The sequence below is a fragment of the Ascaphus truei genome, chromosome 5 (assembly GCF_040206685.1).
Source record: "Ascaphus truei isolate aAscTru1 chromosome 5, aAscTru1.hap1, whole genome shotgun sequence".
NCBI lineage: Eukaryota > Metazoa > Chordata > Amphibia > Anura > Ascaphidae > Ascaphus > Ascaphus truei.
The window spans coordinates 309,256,424-309,282,302 of NC_134487.1; positions in this window are offsets into that span (position 1 = coordinate 309,256,424).

Below are 25,879 nucleotides of genomic sequence, written 5' to 3' on the forward strand. Positions count from 1 at the left end.
GCCGCATGTGACAGCATATGTGTGGGGGGAGCGGGGGGGGAGGAGCCGTGACGTCACTTCCGTTTCACATTTCGCCCCCAACTCTCCAGTTTTACCCCATCAGAATAGGTGCCACTAAAGAAGTTTCACTTAAAAAAGAAACCGGCACCAGCGGGGGGCGAAGCATTACGAATGAATCCTTTTTCAAGGTTTTCTTTGATGTATGCTGCCATGGCTTCAATTTCAGGGAGAGACAAGGGGTAGGACTTACACTTAGGAAGAACAGTGCCGTGAACCAGATCAATGGGGCAATCATAAGGTCTGTGAGGAGGTAGAACCTCTGATTGTGTCTTGCTAAACACGTCGATGAAATCCGCATATGCTTCAGGAAGAGCGAAGTCATTAGCCGGAGGTGTCTCCACTCCCTTGAGGACTGTGGTAGGAGAAATGACCGGCAATGGTGAGGAGTCTGACTTTGGCTCTGTCACGGTAGCTAGTGACAGGGTATAATGTACACCAAATATCTGGGTTGAATTGAACACGACTTAGATATAATAAATATAGTTTATTCTTTAAAGAAGGAGAACACACAAGATGATACAAATAACAGACAAGGTATAGACACTTACTTAAGGGTTGGACAATGAAGCAATCAGGTACAGGATTGGCAATTCATTCAGCAATACAGGTTCAAATGAAGACATCACGAAAGGACACGAAAGACATGGATATAGGGTTTACACTGGTTTATATGGAATTCCAGCCCTATATGTTCACAGAGGGTGTCAGGCATTGGACATCAATTACCTCCACCCAATGACCCTTTGCCACCTCACTTGAGAGGCAAAGTCATTACCTTCCCACAGGGGTGGACATTATTCTAATCAGGGGCTCATTTCCCTAGCCCCCCTCCCACAAGACCGGCGTCTGAAAGTCTGCTTGGGACAGGAAACCTTTTGTCCCAAGGTGTGAAACACACCACTTATCATAAAGTACCCACGTCCTGCTTTGTTTTGTTTTAGTATACACAGGCAGGGTGGGGGAGCCTTTGATCAGGGGGTTTATTGTAGACCACTTGTCTCCCCCCTGAGCATTAACATACCATATGGGCGCTAGCCTTCCCGGGCTTTTACCCTGGACCAAAAATACGATACATTCTTTAATATCTACACATATTAAAATAATCCGTTCTGTGGGTCTGAGCGGGCTGAAATTTGCCAGGTTCTCATGCCGGAGGACCCTTGCCATAGTGGCCAAATATCAGCCTTTCACGACCCCCAGAACCGGAGATACAAAAATACAGTTTAAAAGCACATTACAAAAGTGTTTTTTTTCTGCCATGCAAGTCAATGGCAGAAACCCAAACTTTGCAATTACCCTGACTCCGTTCTGTTGCCCCGAGAGGGTCGGTATTTGCCATGCAATCCTGCCGGAACTAGGACTACATGCTGACCGAATCTCAGCCCTCTAGGTTGAACAGAACCAGAGTTATGGGTTCCAGGTTTCTGCTCCTTCTGACTTAGCCGTTTTTTCACGCGGCTTCCCTCCATTAAAATAAATAGGGCAGGCGCCGCCATAGGATTCAATGTTAGGGCCCTCCTGGCCGGCGCAACCATTTCTCGTCGCCATTAATTGTCGGACCCTGTTGGGGTCAAGTGAGGGGGTTCCTAACATCTAGGGGCAAAAATAATTTTATTTCTGGGTGCCCTAGAACAAAAGTTCCCGCGCCAATTGGCTGTGAACTTGACCGAGGCCCTAGTTCCCACGCCAATTGCGCGATCAAAGCTCTTTTTTTTGATAATGTTGCCACTCTTGCGGTTTTGCGGTCTGGCAGGCTGCCAGCTCGTCTCCGGAGGTCGGAGTCCAGGAATCCCCATTGAAATGCATTACTCCATTCACTTTCAATGGAGAACCGCCGCTCCTCCTCTCGAGCGCCACCTGCAGGTCTTCTACGGAAACGGGCCCAAATCGAAGGAATCTCCATAGGATTGTATTGAGCCCCAATGGCGGCCTATAGAGAAATTGCAAAATGGAGCCTGCAAAGGCGGGAAAAGGGACAAAGGGCCATAAACACAGAATTAACATTAACCCTTTCTCTCCCTCATAGATCCCAGTGTATGTGTTGATGCAGACACTGGAATGGGAACAATACATCTTTACAGGGGAGTACACATTTTTGTGCTGAAGCAGGGTAAAAACACATTACTGGACCTCATTCCAGTTAACCCCTCGCCTCCCAGGTGAGATCAGGGGGTGTCCAAATGGGTGTAACCCCTTTAATACCGGGACAAACCCCCTCTCCCATGACAGGCTCCCACTGGATTGTCTTGCCATCCCTCCAATCAATGCGTGGGTTGTGCTGCTGTAGCCAGGGTAATCCTAAAATAACTGGAACGGCAGGAGAGTGCATCACGTCAAAGGATATGATTTCGGTATGAGTACCGGTAGAAAGGGTGAGAGGAAGAGTCTCTAACGTGATGAAGGCAGGTTGCAAGGGACGACCATCAATGGCCTCGAGACCAATCGGTGACTTCTTGGCGAATAGCGGGATCTTGTTACAAGTAGCAAAATCTTGATCTACAAAGTTACCACCGGATCCTGAATCAAGAAAAGCGGCGGTGGTTACGAGAAAATTCGGGCCTTCAAGCGAGACTGGAAGCATAATTCTCTTAGGGAGTTCCTCTTCAGAGATAGGGGGAGAAGATATTGACCCCAAAATGAGTCCTTCTTGCCCCATTGGTCGTGTTTGTTCTTTGGGCCTTAAAGGACAAAAACGTACCGTATGCTCAGGAGATCCACAGTAGTGGCAAAGGCCCTCATTCCGGCGGCGAGCCCTTTCGGCAGTCCTGTCAGGGGTTCTATCGGCAGTCCTGTCGGTATTACAGAACTCTTGTCTCTTGTCTGCGATCTGCATGAGTTCTACAGCCTCTGGAGCAGGGCGAAAAGCCGGGAAGGATCTGGGAAGAATAGGATCAGGAGACAAAAATCTGGGGCGCTGGCGTTCATGACGTCGCTGCTGAAGGCGCTGATCTACTCGTATACATTGTGTGATCAATTCCTCCAATTCCTGGGGCCTTGGCTGGACTGCAAGTTCATCCTTTACAGAATCGGCCACTCCTTGCCAAAACATAGCAATAAGGGCTTCTTGGTTCCAATGCGTCTCCGCTGCGACGGTCCGGAATTCCAATGCGTATTTGGCTACGGACCTACGACCCTGAGACAACTCAAAAAGTGAAGCAGCGGCAGTATCTCTGCAGGCGGGAATATCGAATACCTTCTGGAATTCTTGGCGGAAGAGCTGGAAATCTTGGGTGAGGTCCGCTCGCAACTCCCAAATGGGAGAGGCCCATGCCAAGGCGTCAAATGTTAAAAGAGAGTAAACATAGGCTACCTTGGTGCATCCGGTGGGGAACAGACTGGGAGAAATCTCAAACTGTATTTCACATTGGTTCAAAAACCCATGACAAGCTAGAGGGTCACCCGCATATGCTTTAGGCGTGGGAATCCTAAGTTCTGATGGTGCGGCTGGGGCCGGTGGCGGAATAGGCTGTAGAGAAAGCTGGGAAAGCTGTTGTATCAGGCTTGTGATCTGAGTTCCCAAAGTTTGAATGTATTGCGCAAGGGTCCCGATTAGTTGGCCCACCTCCGTCAGGTCTGTTTCTGTTGGCTCTGCATAATGTCACGCAGTGCAGCCCGCAGACCAGGCCAGTCCCCTGTACTGAGGTGGGATGTTGAGTATACACACCGACAGCAGAGGGAGCGGGTCCGGCATGTGGTTGTAGCGTGGCCAGGCCTGGGTTAAGATATAGAATAGTCGTTGTACTTGCCGAATTCAGGAGTATAGAGAGTTCCGAAGTTAAATCCGTTTCCGTGTCCGAGGGTCAGAGAGGTAAGAATCGTGATGGGTAAGCCGAAGTCAGGAGCCAGAGAAGGTAGTCAGACGAGCCGGTACAAATCTGCAGGAGTAGAGACACAAGGGAGCACGACACAGTTTCCAGGCTACACAGGAAGCAAGGAGCTATGCAGAGCAAGGAGGAAGTGACATAGCAGGGTATTTAAAGCGGTATCCACCAATTCGGACGGGGGCGTGTCGAGGAGCAGCTCCTGAGAGGCTGGGAATAACAGGGCTCAGCTGAGAGTGCAGGGGGCGTGGTAAGGACTCCAGCACCGAGTGGGGGGCGGAGGCAGGCATGGCGCACGTGTTACAAGTGCCAGGGATAGATGCATGCTCTATAACACCGGCACGAAAATCCAAGATGACGGCCGCGGCGTAAGTGGCGGTAAGTGCCGCATGGCGGCAAGGGTAGCGATGGGGGGCAGCGGCAGCTGCAGTACTGGTAGAGGGTAAGGAGGGATCACGTCGCAGGTGACGTGCCTCCCGATTCCTTACACATATCATCCGATGATATCTAATAAGGGGAAAAATAAATTCCTTCCTGACTCCAAATATTGGCAATCGGATAACTCCCTGGATCAACATCCTTCCCATGTTTACATATTTGGTATATCCCTGTATACCTTTCTTTTCTAAAAAGATGTCCAACCTTTTTTTTTGAAGATATCTATTGTATCTGCTATCACAGTCTCCATGGGTAATGAATTCCCAATTTGAACTGCCCTTACTGTAAAGAACCCTTTCCTTTGTTGCTGGTGAAATCTCCTTTCCTCCAACCTTAAGGGATGACCCTGTGTCCTTTGTACTGCCCTTGGAATGAATAGTTATTTTGAAAGCTCCTTGTACTGTCACTGAATATATTTGTATATAGTTATAATCAGTGTTCGACAAATCACCCAAAAATCTACTCGCCCAACCAAAAAATCTACTCGCCACCTAGTCCCGTCCCCAACCCGCCCCTAGTCCTGCCCCAACCCCGCCCTAGTCCCGCCCCCAGTCCTGCCCCCAACCCCACTTAAAAATAAAATATATAAATAAAATACATTTAATAAATTCCTAGTCAGAAGCAACATGCGTTTTTGACATAAATGTATTTAATGTATTACATTATACTACAATTAGTCCATGTGTGTGTGTGTGTGTGTATGTTGGATCTAGAAATAAAAGCCAGAGGTGAATGACTAGTTTCCTGAACCCCTTAACCAGTGTCTGGACGTCCACGCTTCACAATATCTAAAGCAGCAATCCCGCCTGAGATCTTACCTGATCCGCAGTACCTCAATGTTCAGGTACCTTCATTCCAGCAATCTTATACATTGGAGGGGTGGTGTTCCCTACCTGTCTTCTGGGTTAGGAGGGGTTCTGATGTTTCCTGTGTGAAGCTTGAGTCAGATCTGGAAGAAAGCAGTATAAGTTATTTCGGTGTAGTATAGGGCAGTTAAGTTATACAGGGTAAATAAGATATCCAGATCCAGAGTGAGAGACAGAGAGAGAGTGTGGGGGAGAGAGACAGAGAGAGAGAGAGTGTGGGGGAGAGAGACAGAGAGAGTGTGGGGGAGAGAGACAGAGAGAGAGAGCTTGGGGGAGAGAGACAGAGAGAGAGTGTGGGGGAGAGAGAGAGAGAGAGAGTGTGGGGGAGAGAGACAGAGAGAGTGTGGGGGAGAGAGACAGAGAGAGAGTGTGGGGGAGAGACAGAGAGAGAGTGTGAGGGAGAGAGACAGAGAGAGAGTGTGGGGGAGAGAGACAGAGAGAGAGTGTGGGGGAGAGACAGAGAGAGTGTGGGGGAGAGAGACAGAGAGAGTGTGGGGGAGAGAGACAGAGAGAGAGTGTGGGGGAGAGAGACAGAGAGAGAGTGTGGGGGAGAGAGACAGAGAGAGAGTGTGGGGGAGAGAGACAGAGAGAGTGTGGGGGACAGAGACAGACAGAGTGTGGGGGAGAGAGACAGACAGAGTGTGGGGGAGAGAGACAGACAGAGTCTAGGGGAGAGAGACAGACAGAGTCTAGGGGAGAGAGACAGACAGAGTGTAGGGGAGAGAGACAGACAGAGAGTGTGGGGGAGAGAGACAGACAGAGAGTGTGGGGGAGAGAGACAGAGAGAGTGTGGGGGAGAGACAGAGAGAGAGTGTGGCGGAGAGAGACAGAGAGAGAGTGTGGGGGAGAAAGACAGAGAGAGACACACACACACACTCCCATATACACACACACACACACTCCCATATACACACACAAACACACACTCCCATATACACACACACACACACACACACACACACTCCCATATACACACACACCCATACACACACACACACACACACACACACACACGCACGCACGCACGCACGCACACACACACACACACACACACACACATCCAAACAAACACACACACACATATACACACACACTCCCATATACACACACACTCCCATATACACACACACTCCCATATACACACACAATCCCATATACACACACACTCCCATATACACACACAATCCCATATACACACACACTCCCATATACACGTACTGTGTGCGAGAGTCCACGCTCCCCTGACTACCCCTGATATGCATCTGCGCCCTACTTTCCGCAGTACTTGCATGGAAGGTGTACCTAACACTTCCAGCTCTGCTTCGCTGTAAACCTGTCCTGTTTCTAGATCTCAGCAGCTCGCCTCCAAATGTAACCCTCAGGCCCCCCCCCAGTCGCAGATCGGACCCCCTAGGGTGTGCTAAGGTCTGGCTACATGTGTCTAGGTGGTGCATACCTGTGTGGAACAGGAGGGCCTGAGTCTCCCGCGATGGTATGGGGAACAACAGGGACAGGTTTCTGGGGTACATGCCTTCATCTGGTTCTAGTGGTGCAACGCCTCCATCTCTGGCAAGCCCTGTCAGGGTAGGGTGAAATCCTTCCAGAGAACCCCCCTCTGGGGCGAGAGATTTCAGTCTCACACAGTCTCTTATAAAAGAGCAGCAGCTTCTTTATTGCTCACAGCACACAGCAGAGTAACAACAGCAACAACAGCAGCATAGGGTACAGCAGGTCTTCTCTCTCTCCAGACTGCACCCCTTCAGGATGGTCTGTGGGTTCTCACTGTTCCCTGCCACCACCCCAAGTCGCAGGCACTCAGGGTGGGGATAGCTCTTCCCTCACCCCCTAAGCAGGGTGAGGGGCACTGGTCCACCGTAGTTCTATCAACTCTACTCAGGGCCTGCCTGAGCTCCTCCAAATGTAATGCCTAACTCCACTCTCCAGCTCATTACTCAGAACTCTGCTAAGACACACCCTAAATTGACTGTGCACTGCCCTTTATGACTTTGGCAGGCCCCTCCCCTATATCTCTTGCCTCAGACACAGAGTCAGACGGCCTACCTCTACCACTCAGGGCAGGGCTTGAAGCAGGGGAAACCCTTGATAACTACTGGCAGCCTGCCCTTAGCAGGACTTACACCAATAGGATGAAAGACATATAGCCCAATTTCTTACAAGGGCTACACATAATATCTTTTTTAAGGAATGGTGCCCCAAATTGTACTCCATATTCGAGGTGTGACTTTAAAGAGGGGCATAATTATGTGTACTTGCCTTCCATCCATTGCCCATTTAATGCAAGATAAGATCTTGTTTGCCTTTGGAGCTACTGCATGACTTTGGGCACTATTGCTAAGCCTGTTGTCTACAAGCACTCCTAAATCCTTCTCCATCCAAAATTCTCCTAATTTATCCCCATTTAATTTGTAAATTGCCTGTTTATTCTTGCATCCCAAATGCATAACTTTACATGTATCTGTATTAAACCTCATCTGCGATTTACCTGCCCAAGTTTCTAGTCTCTCCAAGTCCTTCTGGAGAGAAATTACATCCTGCTCTGATTCTACTGTACCACCGTACACACTTTAGTGTCATCAGCAAAATTGGAGACTTTGCTCTCTATGGCAACCTCAAGGTCTTTAATAAACAAGTTAAAAAGCACGGGTCCCAGTACCGATCCTTGAGGTACTCCACTCACAACTTTAGCCCAACCTGAAAAAGTTCAATTTATTACAAGTCTCTGTTCTTTATCCTTCAACCAGTTTTCAATCCAGGTGCAAATATTTTTTTACTGAGTCCAATATGATTTATTTTGTTCACTAGGCTGAAAAAGAAAACTTCCAGTGATATGGATTTCACAACCCGTGAGGTAATATGTTCCAGTGCTTAACTATTCTCAATTTCGGGACATTGTACAGTATACAACTCCTTTGCTACAGTTTAAATCTATGTCGTCTTGTCCTTTTACCAACTGATTACTATCCCACCCTGTCAACCTTTAACATATTTGGAAACAGTCCCTCAGCTTTCCCTTTTGCAGGGTTAATAAACCCAATTATTTCATCCTTTCCTAATAGGTCATATGCTCCAGACTCCTAATCATTTCTGTGTCTGTCCTTTGGACACACTCCAATATATCCACGTGTTTCTTCAAGTGCGGTGCCCGGAACTAGACAGATATTCCAAGTGAAGCCTCACCAGGGCTTAGCAGAGTGGAAATATTACTGTCCTACAGACAATACAGCAGCTAATACATCCAATTGTGGTACTGTATTTTGTCAGCAGATATATGATCCGAAAGAAAGTTAAAAAAATAAATGCAGAATTTAGAGTGCTAAATATTTATCTGTGAGCTCGTCATTTTTCTGTGATATTCTTAAAAACATTGAAGGGGCTAATATTAGTCATTACTCCTGTCTTTATTTTTAAAGTGACTTTCCTGATGGTTTGCAAATGTAGAAAAGCTTGAAAGGACATGAACTTGATAATTTCCATCGATTCCAGCATCACTAGGATGCAAGTTAAAAGAGGAGAAATGTATATTTGGGATAATAGGTCCTGGGAATGGTGCACAGACAGTTACAAAGAGAGGAGAGAGGGTAAGAAAACATAATCTTAACCAGGGCGGGGCAAAAAGAAAAACAATTGGATGGTGGTACAGTACTTAGCTAAACGGGGAGATAACGAATGGAGGAAGAAAACAAGGAAGTGGCAACTAGAAAAAAATGTCCATTATGGACAAAGAAAGAGTAAGGCTGTGATTACTATATCCGGCAGGGCGCGAGCGCTCCCTCAGGGCGATGCGCACATCCGAAACCTGCACTACAGGCAGGAGGCATGCCGGAGGCGTGGCCTTGACATCATGTGAGCGGTTCAACCTCATTGGCTGAACCGCTCAAGAGACGTGGCCATCGCTCGGGAAAACATCTATCATCTATCGCCCACCAACCTCTACTCATCCCCCTTCTGCCTTTCTCTCTCACTTTGAATCCTGGCTCTCTTTCTTTCTCTCCTCAGACTCCCCTGTTCTTCTCCTTGTGGACTTCAACTGCCATATTGATGACCCCTCTCTCCCTTAGGCTTCTCGCTTTCTCTCTCTAACCTCTTCCTTTGGCCTTCAACAGTGGACTGCAGCTAGCACCCACAAGGATGGCAACTACCTAGACCTAAATTCCACAAAAAACTTTTCTCTCTCTGATTTCTCCATTTCCCCTTTTCCTCTCTCTGACCATCATCTCATCTCATTCTCTCTCTCTCGTTTCTCCCCTTCTCCATCTCCATCTACCCCTCGCTTCTGCAGAAACTTGCGCTCTATTAACCTACCAACCTTTGATTCCACTTTACGCTTCTCCCTCTCCTCTCTCAGTTCTGCTACAGACCCTGACAACCTGGTCAGGAACTACAACTCTGCCTTATCCTCCTCTCTTGATATAAATGCCCCACTTTCTCTCTGCCGCCCTCACCTTTCTAACCCCAGACCCTGGCTAAATGCCCACACGCGCATGCTGCGCTCCTCCACTCGTTCCTCTGAACGCCTCTGGAGGAAATATCACACTCTCGCAGACTTCCTTCACTACAAATTTATGCTATCTTGTTTCAACTCTGCCCTCTCTCAGGCTAAACAAACCTACTTTACTTCACTAATCAACACACACAAGTCTAACCCATGCCGACTCTTCTCTGTCTTTAACTCTCTACTCAAACCACCCCCAGCTGCCTCTTCTTCCATTTCACCTCAGGACTTTGCTGACTACTTAAAGGAAAAGGTGGAATCCATTCGTCAGAACATCCCCTCTGTTTCCTCCTCCCATCCTACACTGCTTCCTAACTCTCCTCCTGCCTTCTTTGACTCTTTTTCCGTGGTCACAGAGGAGGATGTCTCACTACTGATCTCCTCTTCTCCCTCTACCACTTGCCCTCTTGACCCCATTGCCCCCCATCTCCTAAAACATCTTGTTCCTACTAGAACCTCTATTCTCACATACATATTTAACACCTCCCTCTATTCTGGTACCTTTCCCTCCTCCTTCAAACATGCAACCGTTATACCATTACTCAAAAACAGCAAGCTTGACCCTACCTGTCTTTCTAACTATCTACCTGTCTCCCTCCTGCCTTTTGCCTCCAAACTCCTTGAATGTCTTGTATTCTCTCGATTGCTACACTTTCTCAACACCTATTCTCTCCTAGACCCTCTACAATCTGGCTTCCGCACTGCTCACTCGACTGAAACAGCCCTCACTAAAATAACTAATGACCTCCATACTGCCAAAGACAGAGGTCATTACACTCTGCTCATATTACTCGACCTCTCTGCAGCTTTTGACACCGTGGACCACCCACTCCTCCTTCACATTCTCCATACTCTTGGTATTCGTAACAAAGCTCTATCCTGGATCTCCTCTTACCTCTCCCATCATACTTTGTGTCTCTTCTGCTAACACCTTCTCCTCCTCCATATATCTCTCTGTGGGGGTGCCGCAGGGTTCTGTCCTGGGACCTCTTTTCTTTTCTCTGTACACACTTTCTCTAGGTGACATACAATACAACACAAAACCAATTTCTCAGATCTTCTCTAAATTTGCGTGCTTGTCTGCCTCGTTCTTGCGCGCTTGTCTGCCTCGTTCTTGCGCGCTCAGTGGAAAAAATACATTTGTTTTGGTGTCACGCGCCCGGCCGCATATGGTAAATGCGCGGCCTAAGACAGGAAAGTACATATACGATACAAAGTGGGAGATTCAGTGATCTCCATTGGACCGCGAACCTGCTATTCCAGTCAATGTCCATTAATGCGGGATTGGACTATGATAACCTGTATCAAAGGTTATTAAATCCCAGCAAAATAATGCATCCAATGGAAAAAAAGAGTCTTTGTTATTCTACTCTTGGTTTGGTCTCGAACGAGGGTATTGAGTTTCATTTTATAAAAAGTGTAAAAGTCATTAGCGATTGTTAATACCAATTGACCTGAATAATTGATAAGGTGATGAGACTTTCAGACTTCCTTGAATCAACCACAATGTATTAAGCTCTGAAACTGTCCACCGACCCAAAACAGTTATTTAGAGAACTTGGGGGGTCATGCAGTAAGCGACAAAAAGGCATTTTTCACCACTTTCTCACGAAAAATGCGGTTTAGATTCAGTAGGCAGCGAGAAGCATGCAAGAGCAGAAAAAATTGCCTTTTTTTTTGCCGAAATTTTTTTTTCGGCAGACGCGTGGCGAAAAACCATTTGCCACTATTTTAAACTCATTAAATTCTAGTAGCCCCGATCAGCTTCTCGCCATTTTAGAATTGACAATTCCTTTCCGAACCGTCCTGCCACAAAAAGTTGACAAGAAGGTGGAGAGGTGCGGCGAGATGGGACTTAGAAAAAATCAGGCCCTTTTCCTGCCTGGGATTGATGCTGGGGGTCTCCGGAGCTGATACCCATTAATATCAGCACCGGAGCCCCCTGGCATGCATCCGATGCAGGAAAAATGCATTTACAGCCACTTCATTACCTTAGCGGCTAACCGCTAAGGCAATGAAGGGGTTAACCCGCCGTGCCAGGCTTATTGGGGATAGCGAGGGTGGGTGAAGGGGGTATTTGGCCCTTGGTGGCTGTTTAGGCCTTGCGAGGGGACTGCGGGTGGAGTTAACCCCTTTAATACCTTAGCGGTTAATACCGCTAAGGTAGTGAAGGGGTTAACACCTCCCGCTACCCACCCGCAATGTCTAAACACCCATCCGATCAAATCCCGCATCTCACACTCCATTCTTCTCCTCACTTTTAAAGCTTTACACTCTTCTGCCCCTCCTTACATCTCAGCCCTAATTTCTCGTTATGCACCATCCAGACTCTTGCGTTCTTCTCAAGGATGTCTTCTTTCTACCCCCATTGTATCTAAAGCCCTCTCCCGCCTTAAACCTTTTTCATTGACTGCCCCTCACCTCTGGAATGCCCTTCCCCTCAGTACCCGACTAGCACCCTCTCTATCCACCTTTAAGACCTACCTTAAGACCCACTTGCTTAAAGAAGCATATGAATAGTACTGTGAATATTCTGAACACATGGCACATAAAGCTTGGCCCCCTGCAGACGCACTTACCAGAACTCCCTCCTACTGTCTCTGTATGTTCTCCCTACCTACCAATTAGACTGTAAGCTCCTCAGACACTGGGGGGAAGGTGATAGAGAGAGACACTGGGGGGAAGGTGAGAGAGAGAGACACTGGGGGGAAGGTGAGAGAGAGACACTGGGGGGAAGGTGAGAGAGAGACACTGGGGGGAAGGTGAGAGAGAGACACCGGGGGGAAGGTGAGAGAGAAAGACACTGGGGGGAAGGTGAGAGAGACACTGGGGGGAAGGTGAGAGAGAGACACTGGGGGGAAGGTGAGAGAGAGACACTGGGGGAAGGTGAGAGAGACACTGGGGGGAAGGTGAGAGAGACACTGGGGGGAAGGTGAGAAAGACACTGGGGGCAAGGTGAGAGAGAGAGACACTGGGGGCAAGGTGAGAGAGAGAGACACTGGGGGGAAGGTGAGAGAGAGAGACACTGGGGGGAAGGTGAGAGAGAGACACTGGGGGGAAGGTGAGAGAGAGAGAGACACTGGGGGGAAGGTGAGAGAGAGACACTGGGGGGAAGGTGAGAGAGACACTGGGGGGAAGGTGAGAGAGAGACACTGGGGGGAAGGTGAGAGAGAGAGACTGGGGGGAAGGTGAGAGAGACACTGGGGGGAAGGTGAGAGAGAGAGACACTGGGGGAAGGTGAGAGAGAGATACTGGGGGGAAGGTGAGAGACACTGGGGGGAAGGTGAGAGAGACACTGCAGGGAAGGTGAGAGAGAGAGACACTTGGGGGAAGGAGAGAGAGACTGGGGGGAAGGTGAGAGAGAGAGACACTGGGGGGAAGGAGAGAGAGAGAGACACCTGGGGGAAGGTGAGAGAGACACTGGGGGGGAAGGTGAGAGAGACACTGGGGGGAAGGTGAGAGAGAGAGACATTGGGGGAAGGTCAGAGAGAGACACTGGGGGGAAGGTGAGAGAGAGACAATGGGAATAAATAAATAATACATAAAACTGGTAGATAGGAGTGGATGACACTGGGGAAAGCAAATGGGAGAAGGAAAAAAGAGGATAGGGAAAAAAAGAGGAGAGGGAAGGGAGGTAGCAAAGAGGTGGATGAATGCCCCCTCAAATGGACTGCTTTGTGCACCAGAAAAAAACATATTTCCAGATGCCAGCAAACAATAAAATAAACAGTGATCCAATACCAGTATACTGCCTGCGCGCACGCCTGCAGCCCAAGCGATTTGTGAACTTGGCTGCAGGAGATTGTAGACGCTTGGCGGATGCGTCACAAAGCTGGTTCGCCCTCATTGGCTGAACCAGCTCACGTGCGCTGACGTCATGGGATTTTGATTACATCAGGCAGGGGGGGGGGGGAGAAATGTCATCTATGAAAAGTGGGGCTCGGCATAAAAAGTTTGCTCACCCCTGTTGAGGTGCAGTGGGAGGGGAATATAAAGTTTGCTCACCCCTGTGTTATACTGAGGTGCAGTGGGAGGGGAATATAAAGTTTGCTCAACCCTGTGTTATACTGAGGTGCAGTGGGAGGGGAATATAAAGTTTTCTCACCCCTGTGTTATACTGAGGTGCAGTGGGAGGGGAATATAAAGTTTGCTCACCCCTGTTTATACTGAGGTGCAGTGGGAGGGGAATATAAAGTTTGCCGACCCCTGCCCTAACACATACAGTACAGTAATGAGCAAAATTACTATTATACATATATGGATAATAATGCATTTGCCCATTTAAAATACAAAAAGCAGAATAAATAAAATAAATACTTCTTGCACTCACCCCTGCCAGGCACCCACGATGAAGGCCGTCCTCATCCTCACCCCGTCCCTGCCCTCCGTTGCTGCAAAAAATACACAAGAATAAAAAGAGCCAATCGAATGTCCCCTAACCCCTTAAGCACCATAGCGGTTAGTAACCGCTAAAGTAATTAAGGGGTTAACCCACCCTCACCCACTACCCACACAGGAGGCTTAACCACCCTCCCCCACTGCCCACCCGGGAGGCCTACCCACCCTCCCCCATTACCCACCCGGGAGGCCTACCCACTCTCCCCCATTACCTACCAGGGAGGCCTACCCACCCACTCTTGGGGACAATAACCCCTTCACCCCCCCACTACCCACAACATAAAAACACTACAGAGAATAGCCCCACTACCCACCTCCTAGGCCCCACAATAAACATAACCATATTTAATAAACATTAATACATAACCCTCCCACCCCCTGTGCCCCAACCCCCATAAAAACATGATTTATTATTTTACACACAGGGTTAATACCCCAGGCCTACGGTAGTCCCCGGTGGTCCCGACGGGTGTCCGCAGGCCCCACAGTGCACCTGAGGGGGCTGCCCACAGGGTCTGGGTGTCTCTGGGTGGTCCCCGCTAGGCGCCGTGGGCCTCCAGCTAGTCCCCGCGGTCCACCATGTGCCACAATGGGATCCACGGGTGGGCCCACGAGTGTCTGGGCATCCCCAGGTTATCACCACAGATGTCTGAGGCACTCGGGTTGTTCCCATGGGGGTCAGGGGGCCCTCGGGTGGTCCCTGTGGGTCCGCGGGGCCCCCACAGCTGTGGGGTCCCCAGTTCTTCCCCGCAGGTGTCCCCCGTGGGTCCGCAAGTGGTACCCATGGGCGTCCAGGGGTCCTCAGGTGGTCTCCATAGTCCCCGCAGACCTAAGGTACCAACCCTGTATGTAAAAAAAATAAAACAAAATAAAACAAAAATACATTTAAATAAATCAATAAACAACACCCCCCCCCCCCCCCACCCCCACCACCAAACCCAAACAGTATAGTAATGTGGAAAATAACTTATCCAGATATGGCTAATAGATTATTTGCCCATTATTAAACACATAAACCAGCATAAATAAAGTAAATAAATACAGTTCTACTTACCACAGCAATATGATGGATGTCAGTATACAGCAGGTGTCCTCCTTTGCCACAAAAAAACATTGCAAATACATTCTAATGTCCCCTAAACCCTTAATTGGGCGGCGACACTGGCACCCAATGCCCCTTACCGGGGCCTGTAACTCAGAAAGCAGGGGGTCCCTGAGCCAGAACTCAATGCGGTTCAGCTCAGGAGACCCCCTGCTCCCGCACACTATTAATAAAAATACATTAAAGCAGCTTCATTACCATAGCGGCTATTCGCTAAGGCAATGAAGGGGTTAAGGCACAATAGCATGTTTATTGGGGACAATTGCCCCAATAAACATTGCAATACACAACACACGCACACTATTAATAAAAAATTACATTAATGTAGCTTCATTACTATAGTGGCTATCCGCTACGGTAATGAATTATTGTTTATTGATATGTGTGTTTTACTCATAGTGTAGATGTGCAGGGGGTCTCCGGAGCAGAACCACGTTGGTTTCAGGTCCGGGGACCCCCTGCTTCCCGAGATACAGGCCCCGTTATGGGGTGCCGGTATCTCTCTGCTTTGTTTACATACCAGGGTCACGTGATCGGGACATTTAAAAGCAGAGGGGTACCGGCACCCCATAACGGGGCCTGTATCTCGGGAAGCAGGGGCTCCGGAGACCCCCTGCACATCTAAACTATGAATAAAATGTTATTAAATTTTTTTTTTTTTTATGGCGAGATTTGCGCAGAGAGAGTGGCAGTTCTCTCTGCTGCAGGCAGATATCGCCAGGGAGCCCTTCTCGGCAGGCAGACCGTCTCGCCACCGGCTACTCGCCATGTTTGCTCAGGTTCTCACAGGTATTCGGGCCTTCCTGCATATCGTGAGAGCAACTCACCAAAAACATGGCGAGTTCAAACCCCTGCCAAAAGTGCTTTTTCGTCGCTTACTGCATAGACCCCTTGGGCATTATTCTACATTTCTGTGTCTCAAATTGCCACGACGTGAACCCATATGCCTAAAAGATGTGTGTCAAATATATCATATATAAACTTGCTAAACAGGTTTGTAATGTTTAAAAAATACATATACAGTAAGGGCAGTTAAAATGTTGAATTCATTTCCAATGGAGACTGTGATGGCAGATACAATAGATTTGTTAAAAAAAAAGTTGGGAATCTTTTTATAAAGGAAAGGTATACAGGGATATTCCAAATAAGTAAACATGGGAAGAATGTCGATCCAGGGAATAATCCGATTGCCAATTCTTGGAGTCAGGAAGGAATTAATTTTCCCCTTAATGGGGTTTTTTGTTTGCCTTCCTCTGGATCAATAAGTAAGTATAGATATAGGATAAAGTATTTGTTGTCTAAATTTAGTATAGGTTGAACTTGATGGACGGAAGTCTTTTTTAAACCTCATCTACTATGTAACTATGTAGTACTGAGTAGCAAGGTTTGTAGCAGTAAGGCAAAAGGGCCAGAGGGAAGGCGCAAGCACAGCCACGAGAGCAACTGAGGTCATAAATGATCAAACAAGTAGCAAAGGATAAAGCTAGGCGATGGCTAAAGAGTTGGAGAAGGTCTAGAATTGGGAAATACAGGCATGCGGGAATCAAACAGGCTTGTAAAAAGAGGAAAACAATTTGTTCTGCTAAGAGCAGGAACAGAAACCATGTTCAAACCAAGATCAACCAATCTTATCAATTCTTAATCTGACCAATGGCTGGCCAGGAACAGAACCCGTCTGTTCTCCTGCAGAGGTCTAGAGCATATTTGGGATGGGAACTACAGCTCAACCCCGTTATAACGCGATCTGTTACAATTCGAATCCGCTTATAACGCGGTGCAAGCGTGGCTCCCAATTTTTGTATTTATGAATACTTTACAACACGATTATTGGCGTCTTAAAGACTTTATTGTACAATGCACACAATTGTACATTATTTCTAACGCGATCCGCTTATAACGCGATGTGATTCTAGGGACCCCAAGCGCAGCGTTATAAGGGGGTTGAACTGTATTAAGATGCCAGTTAGCTCACTACATAAGGAGACTGCCCCTGATAGCTGAGGCTTCCCATTCTAATCCCAGAGGACCTTACTGAACCTCTAGCTTCCCCCCCTTCTTGAGTTCAGTTCCTCTTTCACCTTTCTTACAATTACTGTATGCTAAAGTCTTATACAAATTCTCAGACTCCACATCTGTCTCCTCTATATTTGCCGAGCTCATGTCACTTCCTTTCATCTCTCTTTGCAAAGCGCTGTAAAAAGATGTAGATTGATACATGCCTCCTGGCAATGTCAATTCCACTGTCACTTAAAAAGGATACATTGCCTTACACATCCTTGCTCAAACATGCTACTTCCAGTTATGATGGATTTTTGTACCCCTATTAACATGTGAATATTGTACACAATTTTAAGCATAGTACTTTGGAAGTTCCACTTAGCAAAGGGCTGTTGCAGCTTATTTTAAAGCAGATACAGGTGCTTACAACTTCAAGTGGCAAAAGTGCATAAAACGCCAGCTGTAGAAACTCTTTGCTCACCAACTGATTTTAAATCTAGTTTGGATCAAGTATCTGATTACGACTATTGATGGGTGAACATGTTGAAGTTCGGTCTGCAAAGATTTTGACAAACATTTCCAATTAACCCGTGAACATGTTTGAATAGTTTTTTATTCAAAATCTTCATGTGACAAGTTCCGCAACTGCACCCCTTTGGCAAGAATATATCCCTAAACTCCTTGCCTTCACCAAGATGGCTGACATCTGAGGTAATTTCGCTCTCACCCTTGATGGCCGAAGTGGCGTCCTTTTGCTCTCAACCTGGGTGGAGGTAATCAACTGCACCTGTGTCTGGCCTTTACATGGAAGCTATTTCTATTCAACCAGTACCTAAGCGAGGAATCTTACCACTTGTGCTCCTGGACCCCTTCTGAAATCCTGATATGCTTTGCCTTTGCTGAACCTCTGCCTGTACTTGGACCTCTTTTGCCTCACTCCTGTCTTGACCTTGGCACTGTGACTCAAACTACACTGCTGCACCCTGCCCTTATATTGGAACCGTGAACCCGACTATGCTGATGCAAATTGCCCTGACCTTGGCTTGTGACCCAGATATTTTCCTCGATCCCCTAGGCCGGGGATTAGTTCCCATATCCTACCTTGTTAGAGATGAGCACCGTCACATTTTGCTTGGGCCATGAACACAGCTGAGGTAGGGAAGGCCATTTCTTCTCAATGCCACATACTGGGAAACCACGGAAAATGTCTGTCTTCTGAACCAGCAATTGGTCTTTTGCGCCACGTCCTTGCAAGACATCTCAACTCACTTTGATTCTCTTGAGGGGATCCCTGCCTTATTACCGCATCTGGTAGCTACGCCTATGGTTTCTACACCTCCGCCTCTCGCACCCCTCGAGCCACACATTCTGGCTTTCTCAGCACTATACAGGTAATCCAGCTGCATGCCGGGGCTTTCTGAACCAGTGTGCCATACAATTTGACCTACAGTCATCGATGTTCACCACTCATCGTGCCAGAGAGGCGTACATTATACAGTATCTCTCCTGGTGGGTGAGGCCTTGGCATGGGTCACCCCTATCTGGGAGAAAGACTCCCCCCTGGTGAAGGTCTCCCTGATCTTCATTTAGGCCTTCAAAAAAGTCTGCTTCAGCGTTGTTGCTGCATATACGCTAAGGGATCTGAATGGTGGGCCAGTATGCAATAGAATTTTTCACCCTTCGCAGCATAGACAGGATAGAGCAATGAGGCTTTGCTGGCGGCCTTCTGGCAGCGGCTCAGTGAACAGCTCAAGGATGAATTGGTAAGCCGGGAGAGTGCTAAGGACCTTGATGAACTAATTTTCCTTTGCATCCGCATGGACTTTTAGTTCCTGAAGCAACAATGTGAGAAGATCCACCTGGTTTGCTGGGCCTCTATTATTCTTCATGACCGAATAAACCATTCTTTTTTTATGGAAATCACCCACTTTCTACTTATTTCCATTGGTGGTGGACTGCATCCTCATGCTTTTGCCTACCGTTCCAGTACCTTGGCGGACTGCACACCGGAGGATCCATCAGATGATCATAACCATTTTCAAGTCAAGGATCCTGTAAGGATTCTGCTCAATCTTTGCCGGGTTTTGCTGCGGTTCAGGTTTTCCAGGTTGCCTGCCCTTTCTGCTCAATTTGGCCATTTTGGTTACTGGCAGCCTGTTATATAAGGCTGAACTTCCTGGTGGGAGTCGGCGAGCAAGGTTCTAACGTTTGCAGTTCCTGTTGTCTACGCTGTCACGCTTTACCCTTTTGTCTGTTTGGATTCCCCTGTGGCTGACCCTGGACCGTGACCCTGACCTCGCTGCTTTCTGCCTGCCCTGACCTTTTGCCTGTTTACTGGACTTTGCACCACTGCCGCCAGCCGTGACCTCTGCCTGCTTACCAATACGGATACTCTAACAGGACTGTCACTGTGTGAGAATTCACCATTCTGGCGGCTGGAGACCTTCTCCTCACCTGAGAACCCATGCCACGACAGACGCCCAGGATGCGCGATCTCATGGTCCAGTTACGCGTGCGCACGGTCTACACGGTCAGTCTGTCCCCCAGCGGGCTCCGTCTCCAAGCCCCGACTCTGCACAGGCGTGCGGCACGCTCGTTCACCCAGCCTCCCCTCTATCCTCCTTCCCAGTCTCCACCCCCGCTCCTGTGACAGGCAGGCCTGGCGCGGAAGTGACGCTCGCACCGGACCCTGCCCCCTGACCCCAGTGACGTGCGCGCTCGGTACCGCCTCCAAGATTCGGGCACGCTCTGCAGAGGGGCATGCGCGGTGCGCAAGTAATGCGCAACCAGGTCGGCAGTCCTCCACAGACGGAATGAACGCCATCGTACACGCTCTTCTCCCCCCATGTCTCCCATCCCTGGTTTTCCTTCTACCACTATTCCAGTTCCTGAGCCTCTGGAACCCATGCAGTTAGGAAGTCATCAATTTTTCTTTGAAGAGAAACAATGCTGGAGAAATGATGGACTGTGTCTCTACTGTGGTCTGCCTGGGCATTTGGCCCATTGTTGCCCGACACGACTGGGAAACGCCCAATGAGGTATGAGGGGATCCCATTGCGTACCATTTCTTCTCTCCCCTTTCCAAAGAAAAATCTGCTGAAAAGAATACTACTTACAATTGTTCTTGAAGGTCCTGACTTCCATGTATCTGCTTCCGCATTCATTGACGGGTCTGGGGGAAATTTTGTGGATCAGGAATTCGTAACCAAACATAAAATTCCTTTGGTAAAGAAGTCTGTACCCATCGGTCTCGAGGCAATTGATGGACGTCCCCTCCAGCCACTTTATCTCCTTGGAGACACCAACTCTTACTCTCTCCACGAAGGATGGTCGTAAGGAGGAGATATCTTTGGATGTTATTCATTCTCCGTTTGTGCAGGTAATCCTGGGTGAGTGGGAGAGAGAGGGGTGGGTGGGAGAGAGAGGGATGGGTGGGAGATAGAGAGGTGGGGGTGGGAGAGAGATATAGGTGGGAGGGTGGGAGAGAGAGAGGTGGGGGGGTGGGAGAGAGAGATGTGGGGGTGGGAGAGAGGTGTGGGAGCAAGAGAGAGGGGAGGGGGTGGAAGAGAGAGAGGTGGGAGCGTAGGAGATGGAGGAGGGTCGCAAGGTCACAGGCACTTGGGTAGGGCAGGGGTGTGGGGAGCGGGTGGGGCAGTGGAAACACTTGTCCTGGGCCCCGGGAAAGCTGTCTGCCATGATATATATATATATATATATATATATATATATATATATATATATATATATACAGTCTTCGACAAACCTATACATTTGCTCGCCCCGGGCGAGTGGATTTAACCCCCGGGCGAGTAAATATTGGCCCAAGCAGCACACGTTTGGTACTAGGTGGCGAGTAGATTTTTTTGTGTGGCGAGTAGATTTTTTGTCAACCATATATATATATATATATATGGGTCTCAGCAACCAGCTAACACTCAGCTGGCCACGGATATCAATGTGATTATGTTGTGTACCGTTGATGTTAAAGTACCTGTGATAAGTTGTACACATTCTGCCCAGCATTTTTATTGTATAATTGTATACACTTATGCAGTGTGACACTATCCTCCAAGCGGGGAGGTTCGTATTTCCACCAGGGGGAGAATGTAGACAGGTCCCCTCTGACTCCCCGATCCTCCGGTATTCTGGAGGCCAGGGTCATGTATAGGATGATTAGCCCAGATAGGTTCAACTCAGCCCCCTTTCCAAATCACTCCAAGTCCTCTAATATTTCCTTCACTTTATTGGAAAAGCAGCAGTAAATACAGACACTTGTGGATGGTGTGTTGTAGTGATTTGTAGTTAGAAGCAGGTGAAAAGGATAATCCTGCCACTAGAGCAGTTACAGAAGGTACTCACTCAGCCAGTGATGATGGTGGAAAGAGGAAGTGTGAGTGTATTCTGGGTAACAAGATAGCCTGGGGATAAACCATCTGACAGCAAACCAGAGGGGGAGAAGGCAGACTAACCCAACCTGAGGGAAAGGCTGAGATTGCTATAGCAACTCACTGAAAGGTCTAAGTAAACAACAAGTGTAACGAAATGTTGCTCTTTACATGCAGCAAGCTGCTGGAACAGGGGAAATATCAGGCAACTGAACAAGGGAGAAATTAATCCCATAAACTAAAGGGGGAGACAGAGGAATATGGAATCTAGTTCCAGGACACTCCCCGTCTGGTATCTGGAGATACCACTATATTCTAGATATGTGGAACATATGTGCAATATAACATAACATAACAACGCAAAGTTCATGTTCACATAATGATGGGATACTGGCCGGTACCACCAGATTGAAGTCCTTTGCCATCTCGGTAAGGTAGGTAGGCGGATGCACAGCTCTAGGTTAGCTTGATGCACCACAATGTCTCTCAGAGTCCACAGAACTGATAGTCAGTTCTTCCTTGTTATAGTCCGATTTAGGCATTAGGAGGATAATCTCTGTGATGGGTCTTAAAAAGGTTTTAACAATCCCATTTTGGGTCACCCGAACGTCTACCTTGCGGACCCTTTCATCTTCGTTTGGGATGGTTTTGATAATAAGTCCCATGGGCCATTCGTTTCTCGTCACCTGTTTGTCTTTAGTGTTTATTTGTAATCCCTTACATGCGCTGACAAAATTGGTGCCGCAATCGGAGCGTATTTGTTTAACTGGTCCTCTGACTGCAAAGAATCTTCTGAGGGCATTTATGAAGCTTGAAGCATCCATAGATTTTATGATCTCGATGTGTATAGCTCGCGTACTCATGCAGGTGAAGAGTACCGCCCATCGTTTACTGTTTGCTAGTCCACCTCTCGTTCTACGTGAGATGACCATCCAGGGCCCAAATACATCAAGTCCTACACAGGTAAAGGGGGGTTCTGTATTAAGTCTGTCGATAGGTAAATCTGCCATCCTTTGGTCTTGGCTTTTGCCTCGCAGCATTCGGCACCTAACACATTTGTGGAGATTACTGGCCACGCACATTTTCATGCCAACGACTCAAATGCCCGCCGCCCTAATAGCGCCTTCTGTGAAGTGTCGTCCCTGATGCATGACTTGTTCGTGGTAGTAGCGCACCAACAAAGTAGCGATGTGATGCTGGCCAGGGATGATAAGAGGATTGCTTTCCTCCCTGCTCAGTTGGGACTTGTTGAGGCGGCCTCCTACTCTCATGAGGCCGTCATCGTCAATGAAGGGATTCAACTTCCAAAGTGGGCTGTTTTTGGGGACACTCTCCTCCACGAACGCAATTGATTTCTTCCGCATACGTTTCTCTCTGAACATGACGGAGAACAGTTTCCTTAGCCCTTATGACTTCCTCCACGGTGCGCAACTCTTTGCAGATGTGCCAGCCGTGGCAGCCGGTAGTTTTACCATCTGGTGTCTGGCGGAAGGAGAAGGCTATATGCCTGAGATGGGCTACTGCTCGCAGAAGGGCTGTCCACCTTGAGAAGCGATGGAATCGATGTGATCCGAATGCGTTTCTGTGCAATACATTGGTAAGTAACACGGATACTTGTGGGGGCCTTATCTCCGTATCCTTCTCGGGATCCACGAGTTCAAAGTCGCCAACTAGGGTTGGTGGCGTTTCCGCGGGCTGCGCAAGAAACGTTGGTCCTGTGAGCCACGACGTGTTCTGCAGTTGTGATGCGGGTACTTATCTGGTGGCATGATCTGCAGGATTTTTATCTGTGGGCACGTGGTGCCATTGTTCTGGTTGGGTTGACTTCCTGATTCTTTCTACACGGTTGGCCACGTATACGTAGAATCTCCTTTTCTTGTTGTATATGTAGCCCAGTACCACCTTGCTATCTGTGTAGAATCTGACGGCATCTGGTTTGCAGTCCATCTTGTTCTCGATGAGCTCCGCCAGTTCTACCGCTAACACTGCACCACATAGCTCGAGTCTGGGTATAGTATGGTCGGGTTGTAGCGCCAGCTTAGCGTTGCCAAGGATGAACCTGATATGGTAACTTCCGCCCACGTCCGTGGTTTTTAGGTAGGCAACCGCTGCTTTGGCCTTTGTGGAGGCATCTGAGAATAAGCAAAACTCTTTGCTGTGTGCAGCGGTGAGAGATATAGGTGAGTAGGGGCGTGGGATCTGAAGTTGCTCAAGGGCCTTCAAGGAATACTTCCACGTCTCCCACTCTTTCCGTTTTTCTGGGGTAGTGGGGTGTCCCATCTGCCTAATTCGTCCTTCAAGAGCTCCTTATCCATTAACCTCAAGAATTCTTTATCTTCCATTGATGGCGCCTGTTTGTCGTCGTCCTTTGTTGTGTGGAAAGCTGTACGCCCTAGGTCATCGGAGTATTTTTCTGTCACAAGCGCGTCTCCATAGTTCCTTTTGGTCTCAAGCTTCTCGTGGACCTGGAAGTGGTTCGGACAGGGTTTGAAGTGGGATGCACGACCGTTCTCCAACAAGTTTGTTTGTAGGACGTCTACGTTGTCGGGTCCTCGTATCCTGTCTATGCATACTTCTCCCACTACCACGCATCCTAGATCGAGCCTTTGAGCACTTGGGCCGTTGTGGTCCCCGTTTTGCTGTTCGTGGATCTTGTGTGCTCTCATGATGTTCCTGCCAAGTAGTAGCATGATCTGGGCGCCTTCGTCTAGTGGTGGGATACGATCGGCAATAGCTTTTAGATGGGAATGGTGTCGCACCACGTCTGGTGTGGGGATTTCGCTCCTATCTTCTGCCATGTGATTGCACTCGATTGTGGGAAGGGGCATTTTCACTTTGCCGTCTATTGAGCATATGGTGTAGCCATTCACTCTTCTCCCTGTAGTCTCCATTCGCCCTGCGCACGTTCTGAGAGTGTAAGGAGAAGCGCTGTCTTGTATGTTGAACATGTCGAAGAATTCTGACCTGACCAGCGATCGGTTGCTCTGGTCGTCGATGATAGCATACATCCTTTTAGCTCTTTGGGGTTGTCCCTCTGGATGCACTGCTACGAGACATATTTTAGAGCAAGATCTACCGTCGCTTCTTTCTCCACATACCTCTGTGCTTTTGGACGGTACCGACGTCGTGGGGGGTGTATCTCCCTCTTCTTCCTCCCCGCCCTGCTTTGTCGAAGGGTTAGGGGCTTTGCTTGATTTGGGCTTCATAGCCTCTGGGTGTAAAGCGGCTATGTGCCTGTTGCTATTGAACTCTGTGCATTTCATAGCTTCTTTGCAGTCCTTGAATAAATGAGTTGTGGAAGCACAACATTTGAAACAAGCTCCCCATTCCCTGAGTAAGTTCTTTCGCTCCTCTATGGGCTTCATTCTGAATCCGATACACTTGTTAAGCGGATGCGGCCTTTTGTGTAGAGGGCATTCTTTGTTAAGTTCCCTTGGTTTCTTGTCCATGATGGCCGCCTGGCCGGGACTCGCGTGGGTTGTAGGGGGCACGTCCGTCCTGTGGACCGAGATGGGCGTTCTGGCGTCCTTGTATCTCACTGCAGACCTTTCGTTCCTCGGGTGGCTGGCACTGGATGTGGTCTGCGCACCTAGGATGAAGCTGGGGTCGTTTCTCGTCCTTGCTGCTTCGCGAATGAAGCTTAAGAAAACTGAGAATGGGGGTTAGGCGACTTGCTTTTCCCTTTTGTATTTGGAGCCTTGTGAAATCCACCTTTCTTGGAGGTTGAAGGGTAGCTTCTCCAGGATGGGTCTCACTCCACGAGCTGAGTCTAGGACGTTGAGACCTGTTAAGGAATGGTCTTTTCTTGCAACCTCCAGCTCTTGCAGCAGGTCTCCGAGCTCTCGTAGCTTCGAGTAGTCTCTAGTTGTGATCTTGGGAAAGCTGTCGATTTTTTTGAAGAGCGAATCCTCGACTGCTTCGGGGCTACCGTAGCACTCTTCTAGCCTTTCCCACACTAGGTCAAGGCCTACTTGGGGGTGGTTCACGTTTGCCATCCGAAGCCTCCTCGCGTGCTCCCTGGATTCGTTTCCCAGCCATTTGGATAGCAGGTTGAGCTCTTCCCTTGCTGAGAAGCCCAAGCTGTTGATTGCGTCCTTGAACGTGAACTTCCACGTCCGGTAGTTCTCAGGACGGTAGTCAAAGTTGATGAGTCCTGTTTGCACCAGGTCACGCCGGATCATGTACTTGGCTATGTCTGTCAGACCTGAGGCATCAGCGTGTTGGTCACGTTCCGAGGTAGTTGCTGGGAGGGTCCGTGCGGTTGCCTCTTCCTTGGTGTGCACGCGTGATGGCTGCTG